A 17,237-nucleotide genomic window follows, 5' to 3' on the forward strand; every position below is an offset into this window, starting at 1 on the left:
ATGAGTTTGAGCAAACTCGGGGAAATAGTGAAGGACAAGGAAGCCCGGCATGCTGCAGTCCATGGGGTTGCAAAGAGTTGGACATGATCGAGAGACTGAACAGCATTTATTTCTAAGGGTAGAGCTTTGGGCAGGGGCAGGACTGGTGGGGTGTGACCAGGGAACATGGAGCAGAGCGAGACAGGGGGCAGGCCGGCCCTTGGGGCTGGTGGATGCACACCGAGCACTGGCCTTTGGTCTTTGGCTACTTGGGCGCTGCCTGCCCTTTGACCTCCTGGCCCTTCAGCAAGCTGTAGTTGACCTTTGTTTTGCCTTCAGAATTGCTTCTTCATTCTCCATGCCCTTTGTCTATGCTGTATTGTCTTCCTGTCCCTTTCCTTCGACTGTTTTGCGTATCAAGTTGGGCTCCTTGATGAGAGGCTGTTTGCAGGCTCCCTACATTGAGGACAAGCTTGTGTGGCAATGAACTATTTACAATAGAAAATGCCCCTGGCACGCCCTGCTAAGTTGATGGTGACCTGCCAGCACCCAGGTGCTGTACTATCTGCTGCTTAGTCGCTTCAGTCATGTCCAACTCTGTGTCACTCTATGGACTGCCGCCCGCCAGGCTCCTCTGTCCATGGGATTCTCCAGGCAAGAATACTAGAGCGGGTTGCCATGCCCTCCTCCAGGGGATCTTCCTGACCCAGGGATTCTCCTGTGTTGCAGGCAGAGTCTTTACCTATGGAGCCACCACGGAAGCCCAGGTATACCATCGATTTATTTCAATTATTAAAAACCAGGCATCTGAGTAGACCGTTCCTCTACACATTGCTTTCAATGGGTTTTATTTTTGCCACATTTCCTAAGATGGGACTTGACAGTCTTAAAAAAAAAATTTCCTGATCACTGAAAGTATCCTGAATACAAAAGGGCAGAGAGCAGGGATGATGAAATACATTCTCACTCACCTAAGACAAGAGGAAAAGAAATAAGAAACACATAGGAAGGAGAGCTGAGGATGTGTACATGAGCATTCATTAAGAACATCAGGCTTGTTTATGGCAAACTTCTACTGCCCTCATTAAATGGTCTCATTTGACTTCCCCAGGTTTACTGAGTTATAATGAACATAAGTGAGAAAGTGTGCAAGTTGCTCAGTCAGGTCTGACTCTTTGCAACCCCGTGGACTACACAGTCCATGGAATTCTCCAGGCCAGAATACTGGAATGGGTAACATTTCGCTTCTTCAGGGAATCTTCCCAACCCAGGGATCAAACCCAGGTCTCTCACATTGCCGGCTGATTCTTTACCAGCTGAGCCACAAGGGAAGCCCGAGAATACTGGAGTGGGTAGCTTGTCCCTTCTCCAGCGGATCTTCCTGACCCAGGAATCGAACCGGGTCTCCTGCATTGCAGGCAGATTCTTTACCAACTGAGCTATCAGGGAATTAACATAAAACACTGTGTTAATTCAAGATGTAGAACATAATGACTCGATATATGTGTAGATTTTGAAGTGATTGCCACAATAAGTTTAGTTAACGTCTATCACCTTATAAAGTTTTTTTTTCTTGTGACAATGTTTAAGATCTTAGCAACTTTCAAATACACAATAAATTATTGTTAACCATAGTCCCTGCCCTCTACATTCCATTCCCATGACTTATTTATCTTGTAATTTGAGCTTTGTGTTTTTGACCATCTTCACCTATTTTGCCCATGTTCCATCCTTGCCCCTGGCAACCACCAATCTGTTCTCTGTATCTATGAATCCAGTTTTTTTTTTTTTAAAGATTTCTCATGTAAGTGAAATCATATGGTATTATCTTTCTCTGACATTTTTTACTTTCTCTCTAGGTTCATCCATGTTGTTGCAAATGGTGGGATTACCTTCTTTTTCGTGGCTGAGTAATACTCCATTATATGTACACATCACGACTTTACTCATTTATCCGAGGGTGGGGAGCAGCCCAGGTGGAATGTTGTCTAGTGCCCCTCCAACCATGCCCGGGGCAGCCTGGCGGCATGCCCACTACCACCACATTCCCAGGTCAGCTCATTCATTAAGGACATTAGGTTTACTTATGAGGGGTGTGGGATGGTTGCTACTAATGGTACTGCCAGCTCGGAGCCTGCTGCAGGTGCCGTTCTCCTGTCATACGTATCAGGCCACTGAAATCACTTTGCTTAACTTCATTTAAGCCGGTGTTTCCCAGACATGTGGACCGCAGGCCACTTAATCAGGCCCCATAGATCTGCGGACCACGGCTCTACAGGGAGGTCAGGGCCCCTCATCATTTGAACATCCTGCATCCTCAATGGGTACCAACTTGCTGGAGTTGCTTGGCTATCAGAACTGTGCATTCATTTGTCCACAGTGTGTACTGAGGGCCTATCCCGCCCAAGGACCGTTTCAGGGCCTGAGACACCCTTGGAGCGTCCACTGCATCAAGGAAACAGGAGGTGAAGATGCAGGTGTCTGTCTGCTGATGGAGGAAGACAGGTCTATTCCTCCCAGGGCTGGTGGGAGGCCAGTGGACAGGCGATGGGTGAGCAGAGGAGGAGAGGCCACCAGGGGGCCTGGGGAGAGCCTTCTAGGTGGGGAGAGCCTTCCAGGTAGAGAGGGCCTGCCAGCAGCACCACCAGGAATGGGGGAGGGCGATGACCCAACTGCAGGAAGGAGGGCAGTGGTCAGAGAGGGGCCTGGGGTGACATAGACAGGCCCCCAGCCTCTGCAAAGGCCTGGGGCTGGACCACAGGGGCCGTGGATCCACAGGAGGGTCCTGAGCAGGATGGCAGGTGACGTCTTCGCATGGATCCCAGGCAGGTGTGCAGGGCAGGGGTGCAGGGAGCCCACAGAGGCACGGTTGGAAGCAGGGCAGGTTCAAGGCTTCCGCGCTAGTCCAGGCAAGAGCCCGAGTGCTGGGCCTGGGCTGGTGGCAGCGGCCACACTGAAGAGGAGCTGAAATTGGAGGTCGCATCCCAGATACGTTACCTATGGACTCTAGCTAAGATCTCAGTGTTACTGTCCGCAGGAGGTTCAATGTGCAAACAGGTGGCACAGACTAGGTGGTTTCCCAGGATCACTCTGGGTCACTCGGGCCCCAAGGCTAATGAGCTGCCTGTTTGCAGCTTCTCCTAGGAATGCCGTTGCCCGGAGAAGACAGGACAGGATGTGTCCTGTGACCTATGACCTATGTGACCAGACCCTGTGACCAGGGCCTCTGACCCAGGCTCCACACCCAGCATTGTCATCACTCACAGAGGCCTATTTAGAAAGGCTGCTCCTTACATTACTAACCACAGTTAAAAATGCATAACAATTAAATAGGGCTTCCTAGGTGGCTTACATGGTAGAGGATCTACCTGCCAATGCGGGAGACCTGGGTTCGATCCCTGGGTTGAGAAGATCTCCTGGAGAAGGGAATGGATACCCACTACAGTTTTCTCGCCTGGAGAATCCCATGGACAGAGGACCCTGGCAAGCTACAGTCCATGATGCTACAAAGAGTTGGATATGACTGAATGACTGAGCACGCATGCATATTAATTAAATAAAGAAATGAATACTGGGTTGGGGGAAAATTTAACCTTTCAGTTGATATTTATTCTGAAACAGGAACATGGGAATCCAGACGCCTGGGGAATGAGGGGACACTGCCTGGATCTACCTCCTGGGAATCCTGAGCGAACAGGCAGCCCCAGGTGGGCAGAATTCAGCTTCTGTTCAGTTGCCTGAATGCAGTGCAAGAGTCAGGGCTTTAGAAATCCTCTCCCACAGCTGGTGGCCAGGTGCCCTCAGAAGTAATTAAACACCCCTCCTTTCGGCAGCAGAAACCCCCTCCTTGAAAACAATGCCAGGCTCTTGGGAAAGAAACAGTAAGAGAGGAAGAGAGAAGATAAAGGAGCCCGATGAGGTAGGTTTCCTTGAACAAAGGTGGGATACGCTGAGGTTTGCTGACCTCTGTCTCAGGCTGAGATGCCCTGAGGGGTTCTTCCTGAGAGGGGCCTGGGAGGGGTGGATCAGGCATCTTGCAGGGGGACTCACACCCGTGGCGATCATTCACGCTGCAGACCTGGCGGGCGCTGCACGGTAGGGTCTAAGAGCACAGTGAGATTTTACGAGCCTGGCAGGCTCTTCAGTTGTGGACTTTACCTAAGTCAACAAAGCCGTCTGTCTGGTCCAAAGTTTTCCTTTGTTTTGTACTGAAGTGGCTTCTTAGGAAAATGGCTAAGTTTTCTTCTATTTTAGGAGAAACAGGAAACACTGGCTTGCTTTTTCCTTTGTTATCTTTAAGGAAAATAACCCCTTTAAAATGAAAGAGTAAAGAAGTATCTACAGAATTCAAGTCAGCAAAGTGGGCCTTTATTTTAAAGAAAAATGCTATGGTGTTAAGGATTTTTAAGAAATTTCATTGAGATTTTGAAGTGTGGTACAACCTAATGGGACTAAGAAAAATGATTTAAAATCACATATTTATAGAAAGTCATCTTTTATATAATTTCTCTATCTATAAACTTTATAAACTGACATAACCACAATTAAACACTCTGCACTGCAAATTAAAAATTTCTCTCCCTGGACTAATGCATTTTAAATTTCCTTAAGTCATTTTGTGAACTGACGGAGAAGTTGTTCTCACACTTTTAAGTTTTATAGTTACCTAGTCATCCCCATTGAGGGTATGTGTCATCACAGACTGAGACCATAAATCAAATATGGGAAGTTGTGGTAAGCTGCTCAAATGAAAACCAAGACAGTTTTCATTTTCAGATTGAAATTAGCTTATGTGAAATTTTGATTCAAAATCATAAAGAACTATTTTGTTTTTGTTTTTAACTCAGGAAAATTCAAGCTTAAAAGTTGTTATGAAAACTTGATTTCTTTGGGGGATTAGCTTATCCAGATAACATGAGGCTCTTAAAATGGTAAAAAAAAATTATTAGCAAAAGTACTTTTGGATAGATCCAGATTGTTAGTCAGACTAAGATTTTTAAATATCCAATTTCTTGATCAAATGAAAGTGACAGATAATTTGGTAACTTACCTAAATTATTTCAATTTTGTCAGCTTCCACAGGGACAGAATATTCAACCAAAAAGATGTGGGCTAGTATAGGAGAACTGGGATGAAGATGGCGTATTACTGTGAAAACTACCCCGAAAGTTCCATGTGCTATCCTTCGTCACTGAGGAGCTTTAAATGCTAAGAGCCACGAGGTGTGGGGCTGAATAGCCCAGTCCAAAGCGTCGTCAGCACTGAACCACTTCCTCCATCACATTTCACTTCTTTATCTTGATGAGTAATTTGAAAATCTTGAAAATATATCTACCTCCTGGATAGAGACTTAGGTCCTGTAAGAGTAACAAACCTAAACATCTTTCATTGACAAAATGCACAGGAGGGAGTGGATTGAGTTAGATTCTACCTTTAAGTACTTATGCTACTGGAGTCGTGCTGAGATTGTCTTTCTAAACGTTGTTTCTGGGTTTAATAGAGGTTTCAGAAGCCAAAGGGTCTGTGTTGACTTCTGGCAGCATCACTCATTTCACAAGCTCATTTTAAGCAGCTTCTGTAGGACTTCTGTGTAGTGGGAGCAAGTTTGCAAATGATTGAGTATCTATAGCATTTTAACAAATCGGGGAGAGCATAACATAGGCTATATTTTGTTATCTGTGCAAATCAGCAGCAATTTTACCAAATGTTAAAAAAATTTTCACAGTGTCTTCAAAGATCAGGTACATTGTTTCATGTTTAAGTTGTTTAAATTTATTTAGGTGTCATTATGTTAGTTTCCATACTTCCTTAAAGGGAGGACCATTTCAAAATGTCGATGCCAAAGTAGTCATTGTCTAGAATTCTCTTGAGCCAAATAAAAAAATGATGAAGGCTCATTTTGCCTATCGGATTTCATATTTATTTTCCTGCTTATGATGTTACTAGCCATGTAGCTGAAAGGATAACTTTGTGCACATAAGCCAATGCAAAGTTGCTCATGCAAATGTTTTTGTAATTGTTAGAATATGTCTCTGGCTGATTTGACTGCTATTTTGGATTTTTTTTCCTGTTCTGTTTTATTGATGCACTTGTGTTCCAAGTAAATTTCCAAAAGTCAAATACATTTCAGGTTTAACACACCTCAAAGTATTTTTCCTTGATTCCAAAATAACATATTATCCACTAACAAATTCTATTCTGAGAGATTCTTCAAAGATATTTCAGATAACACTCAGAATTTCAAGCTACATTTCAGAATTTATGAAGTCTGTGAACTGATTTGAATCTCTGCCAAGTGCTATAAAAGTTGACCTTTAAAGTTTTACAAATGTTCGGTTATTTTTCTGCTCTTTCTGAACATTGCTTGAAGTAGGAGTAAGGCATTTTCAAGAAAGAGTCTAACCAAAGTGTTTTGAAAGAGATCCTTATCTTTTATTCTTATTTATGTTATTTCTATAGCAACCAGTGTGCCAGGGTATTTGCTTTTCAAATATATTTGGTTACAGGTATTAATACGCCCCAGAGCTGGTACAAACTGTTTAATCCTAGAACTAACCATGAACACCTGTCTTGAACTTTAACGGTAATAACTACATTGTTATTTTTTAGAATTCATAAGCAGGACAATAAGAAATTGCTATTTGAATAGAGAAAAAAAAATGAGTTGCTGTCTTTTTGGTAAACAAATCTTGCTTCTGAATGAAAGTTGCACCAGCATAAGGCTGAGACTGGTGGTGCATATTTTTCCATTGCCATTTCCTAGGGATTATATATTTTACGCTTGTTCAACACTGATGGCAATCTAATTAGAAGACCCCAGAGTGAATTCTTTGGTTTGGCTTTTTAAGGACCTTGCAGTTCATCTGCTTGTTATTACTGTTGTATTTAAAATCAGAGTCTATACTATTTTTGAAGAGTAAATTTCACATAGTTTTCATTTGTGCATCGTAGAGTCTTTAAAAAAATAGTCAATTTCCTTAGAGATGTCAGTATTTGCCACTTTCTCCATTGTGCACACGTACAACCGGGGCTGGGTTTAAAAAAACAATGTGCTTTAAAAGCCAATTAAGGGAAGACTTATCTTTAACTTTTTTTCCTTCTAAGAAACTCCTTGCCTATTTTGCTTGACTTGGATTGTGGTTAATAATCTTTATTTACAAAGTCAAATTAATCCACAGACACAAGCTTGAATCTTTTACACAGCAAAGGAATTTTTTAAGACTTTAATTTTCTCTCTTGATTGTTCTCTTAACTATAGTATAACTTTATTGATCCATTTTTCTTTCCCTAATTTCTTTTAAAAATTTTATTTTTATTTTAAATTATCAGAGAATAGTTGATTTACAATGTTGTATTAGCTAATGTGTACAGTAAAGTGATTCAGTTTATATATATATGTATTTTCAGGTTTTTCCCTTATAGGTTTATTACAAAATACTGAGTACAGTTCTCTGTGCGATACAGTATGTCCTTGTATTTTATCTATTTTATATATATTAGGGTGTGTGTATGTTAATCCCAAGCCCCTGCTTTATTCCTCCCCGCTTTCCGTTTTAGTAGTTGTAAGCTTGTTTTCTATGTCTGTGAGTCTATTTTTGTTTTGTATGTAAGTTCATTTGTATCATTTATTTTAATTCCACATGTATGTGATTTTACATGATGTTTGTCTTTCTCTGACTTACTTCACTTAGTATGATCAGCTCTAGGTACATCCATGTTGCTGCAAACAGCATAATTTCATTCTTTTTTGAAGATGAGAAGGATTTCTGTATTAGTCCAAGTAGGACATGGTTAAAACTAGTTTGAAAAATATTGAACCCAGAGACCGCATTATGATAACAGGGTGTGGATTTTGTTTGCTTGTTGCTGTTATTTTGTGTTTAGCTTTTCCATGAACATTGATTTCTAAAATAAAACTCATTCTAGTTCATTTATGTGCTAGATATTTAAAGTCAATAATATATGTGCAAATTTCACTTTTTAGTAATAGGTTAAATAACTAAAGGTAATATAAAAGCTAATGCTGTGTCAAATACTTCACCAAATAGTGCTTTATAAATAAACATTCCCAGATTCCTTTTTTTTTCTCCTGATGGTTTCTGCTGCCCTTCCTTCCCCCCAGAAGCCTCTACTCTGAAGCTGGGGAAGGGGTACCCTAGGGTTCTTACTGACATCCCACTGTCTGGATTTTCATTTGCTGTTGATTCTATTGACCACTAACATCTTCTGATGAAATAGGTGATTCTAATGGCACAGATATAAAGAGCAAGTAAAAGTCTTCACTGCTCAAAAAACAATAGTCACTTAGAACTTTTACAGTAATTAATAAAAGGCGTCCAGCTTTTCACCAAAGCATATTACTTACTTTCTGACTGTGTCTCAGGAAGAACTGAATGCAAACCACCCGCCCATGATAAATAAATCTGTGTACATTAGCATGGAGGTTTTGAATACGAACAAACAGGGAAAAAGGAGAAGTTGCTGCAGGACTGAAGTTGGAGTCACGTGACTTCAAAGTTTGTGGAAAGTTTTTCCCCTTTTTTCGTGCTCTATGTGTGCGTCAAGGATCCAGAGGTGAGTCCTTCAAAGTTGTCAACTTCGTTTTCTTCAGCTGGTTTGGAGCTGCCTTTCCACCTGCTTTCACAAGTAAGATCTTTAAACAGTTTTAAAAAGACTGATACTCTGACTTTTTTCTTCAAAATTTAGATGGAAGTGCAGCTGTGGTTTCTTTGTTAAGAATTCTTTTTCTGCCTTTAAATTTCTTTCTGACCTAAGTTTATTGGGACATTTAAAAATTTTATTGCATGGGTGAAAAAAAAATGGTCTTTCTTTGTAGTGTAAGATGATTGATGCTTGGTGTGCCATGATGTGTTGTGTTTGACTAGCTTGGACTGAGTTTTAAAGGGAACGTAATAGTCACTACTGTGTGTTATTTACACTTGGTAACTGAACCTGGAAGAAAATTGCTCCATGTGTGCAGAAAAGCATGCACTCAAGTTCATCACCAACCCACACTGGGCACTGGGGATGGGAGAGCATGTCCAAAATGTGGGTATTCTTATTAAGTTAGGAAATACATTTTTCCAAATGCCAGTGAGTCACTCCCCCCTCGGGAACTGCTCTGTGTTACTCACCAGCACACCAGCCACAAGTCTTCCTAAAGTCCTGAGACACTGTCCAAGTCACTGCCCCCAGGAGCCTCAGCAAGCTGGTACCCTCCCCTGACCAGCTTGTCGGAAAGGAGAGCCCCTCAAGGCCTCCCGGTCGTGGGTCTCTTAACACGTGTCCTTGGGAGTCTCATGGATTTGTGTTTTGGCCATTCACCTAAATTTAAGAACCTCATAGGACAAATACTGTCTTGACTTCATTAGAAGTGTTTTTCTATCACTAGCTGCCCTGAAGTGATATCCTGTTGCATGAAAAACAGACGTTCAGAGCATTACTGCGGAAGGAATGAGGTTAAATGTCTCTATTTGTAGACAATTCTTGTGGTTTTCTGATATTATCAATGCTCTTATGAGTTCTGTGTGTTAATTTTTGACTCTCATGGTAAATAGCTGTCCCATAATCCAAGTAAAGTTTGTGATAAAAATATCTTCTGTCTCCTACGGAAGGAAAGATGTGACGTGACTGCTTTTTCTCTAAAATAGTAACTCACAAAACCAGGTGGTAAAGACCTCTGTGGGGTATGATTGCTCACTTTCATTACTAGTAAACCTTAATTCATTCTTTTCTTTTTCCATTTGTTATGGAGAATAGTAGATTAATGGCTGCTCAATAAAAAAGCGTGCATGCTCAGTCGTGTCTGACGCTGTGACGCCAGGCTCCTCTGTCCATGGAAATCCCCAGGCAAGAACACTGGAGTGGGTTGCCATGCCCTCCTCCAGGGGATCTTCCCAACCCAGGGATAGCACCCAGGTCTCCTGCATTGCAGGTGGATTCTTTACCTCTGGGCTTCCCCCTAACCATTGGACTGCCACAGAATCCCCTGTGTCTGCTATTAATATTTTGATAAGGATGCTTTTAGGTGTTTGGAAGTCTGATTTGATCCCAGGATCCATGTATCTCTCAGTCAATGAACATTTTTTTCTCTAGTAGCAGCCGGGAGAAAAGCCTCACTTTTTGTTGAGAGGTGAGAGTTCTGTCTGAACAGTGAGGTGCCTAGAGCTGGGGCAGATCTGATTATGTGTCCTTCCTGTTCGGGAGGCGAAAGCAAGGTCATCTGAGGAGGGCCCAAAGTCTCTTTAGAAAATACTCTGGGTGCATGACAAGGCATGAGATTTTGTCACATAGAACATGGTCACAGATGTGTTATCTCTCTTCTGCCATTGAGTTATTCAGATTTTCTGTTTCACTTTTTGTCAGTTTATAGAGAATTACTTTTCAAAGAAATTTTCTATTTAATCTATATTTTCATATTTAGTGGCATAAAGTTGTTCACAATGTTATTACCATTTAAAGTTTGTAGTAAGTGTATCAACAACCTCTTTTTCCATTGTGATGATTATAATTTGTATTCTTTCTCTTTTCTTTCCTTTTCAACCTAGTGTATCAATATTGCTGGTCTTTACAAAGCACCATCTTTTGACTTTGCTAATTTTCTCTGTATTTTCTCTCTTTAAAAAAATTTATTGATTTCTGTTCATTTATTTCCTTCTTCCTATTTACACTGGGCTTACTTTTACTTTTTAAACTCATAAAGTGGAAACTGAGTCACTGATTTAGAACTTTCTTCTTTTTAATATAGGCATGTAAAGCTATAAATTTCTCTCAAAACTCGTTAGTTGCATCTCACCAATTTTTATGTTATATTTTTAATTTTGATTTTCTAATTTCCCTTGTGATTTCTTCTTTGATCAATGTGCTGTTTAATTGCTAAAAATGTGAAGATTTCCTAATTATCTTATTGATTTCCAATTATATTCCACTGTGGTCACACGACATTCTCTTTGGGACTTTAAACCTTTTAAATCTGTTTAGACTTGTTTTATGGCCCTACATATGGCCTATTTTTTCACGGTACTGTGTGACTTGAAAGGAATGTGTATTCCATAATTGCGCTATAAATATCAGTCAGAACATATGGTTGGTATAATCTTCAGTCACCTGTGTACCTACATTTTGTCTCATTGTTTTTATCAATTTGCAAGAGAAGAGTGGTAAACGTTTTAAGTATAGTTATATATAGGATGGCTTCCCAGTGGAGCTAGTAAAGAACCTGCCTGCCAATGCAGGAGCTGTAAGAGACTCAGGTTCAGTCCCTGGGTTGGGAAGATGCCCTGGAGGAAGGCATGGCAACCCACTCTAGTCTTGCCTGGAGAATCCCAAGGACAGAGAAGCCTGGTGGGCCATGGTCCATGGGGGTCACAGGGAGTTGTACACGACTGAACATGAGCATCGCTGTTAATACTTTCTGTCTTTTGAAGTCTGTTTAGTCTGATGTTAATGTATAGTCATTTCAGCTTTCTTATGCTTATTGTCTGTATGGGATGTCTTTTTTATCCCTTGACATTTAACCTGACTGGGTCTTTATTTTAATAGATGCTTCTTGAGATATATAATTGGTCTTGCTATTTTTGTCATCTGACAATTTCTGTCTTTTTGTTGCAGTGCTTAATCCAGTAACTTTAAATGCAATTATAACCACGTCACTATTAATAATGTATTATTTAATCTTCTGTGTTTTCTATTCCTTTGCTATTCCTTTCTTGCTTTTTTATGGGCTTTTGCATATTTGTCAGAATTCCATTTTAATGTGTCTTCAACACTGTTTTTCTTAGATCAACATTTTTCCTAATTAAGTGTATCTTAACTGGTTGAAATATGTTTCCATTTTTTTTTTCTATCAAGAACACATCAAGAATATACTTTCTAAGACTTTTCTTTTATCACAATATTCATTCTGTGCAAATCAGTGATTTTTAGTATATTCAGAAAGTTGCGCAGTCATCAGCATTATCTAAGACTACTTACTTAAAGTGCCACTTACATTTACTATAGAATGGCAAAGAATAAAACAATAGAATGATATAGAATAAGCAATGTTTGTAGCCATTTTTAGCCATGGTAAGAATAAACATCTATTTCATAGTTTTGGCTCTGCCACCACACATCACACAAAGATGTGTGACTGGATCAACAACAATATTTTTTTCTGAATATCCAATTTCTTTTTAAATAATCTAAGACTGTTTAACTGCAGAACATTTCTAGCAACCCCTAAAGAAACCCTGTACCTAACTGTAGTCACTGTATTCTCCCTGCCCTCAGTCTCCAGTGGCCCACAAGCTAGTTTCTGTCCCTACAGATTTCCCTGTTCTGAACATTGGGTGAGAACGCAACCATGTAACATATGACCTTTTACATCTGGTTTCTCTCACTCAGTATAATGTTTGCAAGACTTACCCATGTTGTAGCATGTATGAATGCTTCATTCCTTTTTATGGCTTAATAATATTTCATTGTAGGTAAGAATGTGTCTTGTTTTCCATTCATCTGTTGATAGACATTGAGCTTCATGCTTTTTGGCTATTATACATAATGCTGTCATGAACATTTATGTACAAGTTTTTTGCGTGTATATGGGTTTTCACTTCTCTTCAGTGTGTATCTATCTAGGAGTGGAGTTTCTGGGTTATAAGCCTGTCCTTAGAATTTCATCTGTTAGTGTCATACATGAGAAATAAGACAGATAATAATACTACTTGGGGTTATAATGCTATTTTTTAAAAACAAAGCGTATATTTCTCTGTAATCAGTCTCTCCCTACATAGATGTATAGAGAGTTTTTTCTTCATTGCAAATTCAGGGAACCTCCAGGGGTGTGGTCTTGAGAAGAAAAGAGGTTTCAATGTGCTTGCAAATAGCCCTCTATCCAGAAGCCTTTGTGTTGAGTTGTGTGTTCATGTGTGTATGCGTTCAATTTGCTTTCATCAATCTTACTTTTAAAATGGAAAAATAAGTTTTTTTCATGAGAAGTCTTCTAAGGTTCTGGCACTTGATTTTGGAAATAGCGTAAGTTAATGTGTGTGTGTGTGTGTGTGCGTGTGTGTGTGTGTGTGTGTGTGCGCGCGCGCGCGCATGCGCCTGCTCAATCACTCAGCTATGTCTGACTCTTTGCAACCCAATGGACTGTAGACCATCAGGCTCCTCTGTCCATGGGACTTCCCCGGTAAAAATATTGGAGTGGGTTCCCATTCCTTCCTCTGTGGATTTTCCCAACTCACATCTCCTGCATTGCCAGGCAGATTCTTTACAGCCATGTCACCTGGGAAGCCATACATGTATGTGTGTGTGTATATATACATATACAGGAAAAATATTATATATATAATATTTTAATATAAATGTTAATTTAAATTAAATATGAAATTAAATATAACTATTTTAATTATAAATATATAATTTTTTCTGTAGTTATTTTATGGGAAGTTGAAACAAGCTGTGACAGGGCAGATGCCATTGGAGCTAAGTGTTTGGGTTCCTCTTTTTTTCTGAGGTTAGTCCATGTTCTGAGTCAAATAGTGAACCTATACTTTCACGGTTAAGAAGGGTCTCAACAAATTGACCCTTCAGAGCCTCATATTCAGAGCCTAGACCTTGGACAACATTGTACAAGGCAATTTTCACAGATATTTGTCTGATGCTGTAAGGGGGCGTCATACTGGGACCCTTTTAATCATAGTTGACCTGAGAGTCTCTTTTTTAAGAATTAAAAAAATATATTTATTTCATTTATTTGGCTGTGGGTCTTAGTTGAGGCATACAAGATACTTTATCTGTGGTGTGTGGGTCTAGTTCCTTGATTGGGGATCAGGGCCCTGCATTGAGAGTGTGGAGTCTTAGCACTGGATTGCCAGTCATGTCCCAACTTTAGCTTTTAAAATTCTCCTAAATTAGCCTCCATGATGGAATGCAAGTCTGCCATTAAACATAATTGAAAACAATACATTCATTAAAAGGATGTTTGGAGACAAGGAACAGAGTCAAAGTCAGTGCATTATAGCGCTCCGCCCGAGACGGGGTGGAAACACTCGGGAGGGACGGAGCTCTGGAGCTCTGGAGGCTGACTCTGGGGAGGACGTCAGCTGTTGGCTCTCGATGCTCAATTATCCTGAAATAGTACATTCCTATTTAGATTCACTGGGCTTTATTTATTTTCGCTTTTCTGATAACAGTATTTAAAAAAATATTTTCCTTTATTACATTGAAAAAGTGAAAGTGTTAGTCACTCAGTCATGTCTGATGCTTTGCAACCCCATGGACTGCAGCCTGCCAGACTCCTCTGTCCATGGGATTCTCCAGGCAAGAATACCAGAGTGGGTTGCCATGCCTTCCTTCAGGGGATCTTCCCAACCCAGAGATCCCCTGTATTGCAGGCAGATTCTTCACTATCTGAGCCACCAGGGAAGCCAGAGGCAACTGCCGTAAGAAGAAAATGCATTTTGGTCTTTGCCACAGTTTTCTGTATCAGATGCAGTGTAACCTATATTTTGTATCACTAGAATGTGAGTCCCTTGAGGAAAGTTTAATCTATGTACGTCTGTGTCTTCAGGGCTTGGTGTATTGCCTGCTCATTCCATCTTAATCAGCGTTAACTAATTACTCACAACTTGCCAGTCTGTCCTGTAGGCCCTGGGGAGAAGGTTGTCAACAGTCATAGGACAGTCACACTCAGGCCCCTGTCTGCCAGGGAATAGACAGGGAAGACTTCCTGGAGGAAGCGCCACTTGTGAAATCTGAAGCTTGTGTGCAGGGGTCTGTCTGATGAAAGGGGGCAGGGAAGCTGTCTCAGACCAAAGGGAGGGCAGGAGGAGGGTCAGCGGGCTTAGGGATGGGGGTGTCCTGTGTGATGGGAAGAGGAAGTGGTGAGGGTGGGAGGGAAGAGCCCTGAGCTGGGGGAGAAGGTGGTGTTTTACGCAGAAGCAAGAGCAGGTGAAAGGGTTTAATCTGGGAAGTGATGGAATCTTTCTAGCATTTTAAGAAAAGCCTGCTCTGTTGTTGGGGGACAGTTAGTTTGGGGGTACGTGGGTGCTCATTTGTTGGGACTGTGGCTATAACTCCGTAAGAGCAGGAGACATGAAGAATGAATAGGGAGGGGAATATTTCAAGACGTTCTGGTTGGAAATAGCAGAGTAAAGCTAGTTATGGCCCCCAAATTAATAAAAGCAAGAAAAAGGTTGTAAACAAAGCAGAAAATCTCATTTTTCATAACCTTAAGTCCTAAGTGATGAAAATATCTGCCAAAAGTTTGGGCGGAATGAAGAGAGACACAGGGAGTGGAAACATATTTCTGAAAGTTCGTGTTAGGACACATTTTCTGGCAGGTGGTGGCACAAATCCGATGGGTGTAATCCATAACCCCTTCCATGGGCTGGCAGGGTCGGGGTCCCTGGAATCTGCCGGTTCCATGACCCCCCTGCACCACCCAGAGTGAAGGGGGCCTGGGAAGGCAGAGACCCCAAAGATGCCTCTATAAGGGACAGGCTCTGGGGTGTCAGTCAGCTTTCACAGTGCATACACCAGGCACTTATACGTGTCAAGTTCAAGGCCCATGCGTTGAGGCACGTGGGCCTTCTCTGGGGTGAGCAGCCTGCCCCCGCCATGGTAAGTGGGTAGGGGACAGGGACAGCAGGGCGGGCCCTCTAACTGAGGCTTTCTGTTGCCTGAGGCCACTCTCTTATTTTTCCTCTCAAAGCAAACAGCTTGGCTAGGAGTAATGGATCCCATAAACTATGAATAAAAACTGGACAAAAACCTAGCCTGAGACCTTGACACCAAATGACAAAAAAGTAGAAATTTGCAAAACAAAAACCATCTCAAGAACATGTATGAAAGAAAGCTGCTAAAGTGTAAATACTTGATAGGTCTCTGTAACATAGAAAAATTATGTTTGTCCTTATTTAGCAAGATGAGATGCTAAAAACAGTGGAAGAAAATATGGAATGAGCTGGCAGAGTTTGGGAAAGAATGGGAACTTAAAAAGAAACGCTAGAAATGGGAATTCCATGTATAAATCAGAAGAATTTGACACTTTTGACCTTGCAGTTATGGTCATGGAGGATAGATATTAATAAACACAGTAACATGAGAAATAACAATTTGAAAAGTTTAGACACAAATTGAATGACGCGCAGCAAAAGAGAACTCTGAAGACAAGATTTAAAAAAAAATCAACACAAAGAGCCCTCAAATACATAAGAAATCACCCTTAATTTAAAAAGTCCAGGCTCCTCAATGTTGAAAGCAAAATAGCAATGTCTTCTGTCCCCAGAGAAGGGACTTGCCAGCACCAGACCTGGGGCAAACTCCCTGATTCTCTGCATCTCATTTTCTTCCCCTTTAAACTGGAAATCAGAGCGGTACCGTCATCTCCAGGTTTGGAAAACCAAGCTCGTTAATTTAAGTAAAGTGCTGAGATTAGTGTCTGGAGTAGAGCATGTCCTGTACTCTTCTTTCTTCTTCTCAGCTTTCTCTTCCTTTTTTTTTTTTTCTTTCTTAACCTTTTTATTACTGTTACTGTTAACTGAGTTCCCAGAAGATTTGGCCAAGAAAAGAAATAAGCTATAAAAAGATTGGAAGGAAGTGAGAAAATGGCCATTATTTGCTGCTGACTTGATCTACTTAGAAAAATCAAGAAAAAAGTTGAGCCAGATTTCCAGAGACAAATGAACATAAAAAATTCTATCATGATCCTCCATACCACTATTGATCATCTAGAAGAGGAACTGAGGTGCTTTCAATTAAAATAGCAAGAAAACTATAGAGTTTATGGAAAATTACCTAGCAAAGAACGAATCATGTCTTCAGGGGGAAAATTGAAAACTATTTTAAAACACTTTAGAAAGACTCAAAAAAGATTTATAGTATACTCGTGTATAGGATAATTAATAATGATAGAAATGTTAGTTTTTCCAAATTAGTTTATGCATTCTACTCAGTTTCAAATAAAATCCCAGAAGATGCCTGAGGACACCAGGAAAATTGATTCTAAAATGTATATGAACCAATAAGGGCCCCCAAAAAGGTGAGATAAAAGTTAGTCTTTAAAGCTCATTAATCTAACAACAGACTTAAGCATGAAACTATTTAAAAGAAATACAGCCCATGGGGTCACAGAGAGTTGGAATGACTGAACGACTGAACTGAATGGATATAAAATAATGGTTTATTTAATCAAAATTAGGGAGGGGTGGGAGGAAAGGTGGAGGAATTATAATATGTAAAATTACTGATTTTTCATGATGACTCTAATGCTC

This window comes from Muntiacus reevesi, chromosome 12, assembly GCF_963930625.1.
Source record: "Muntiacus reevesi chromosome 12, mMunRee1.1, whole genome shotgun sequence".
NCBI lineage: Eukaryota > Metazoa > Chordata > Mammalia > Artiodactyla > Cervidae > Muntiacus > Muntiacus reevesi.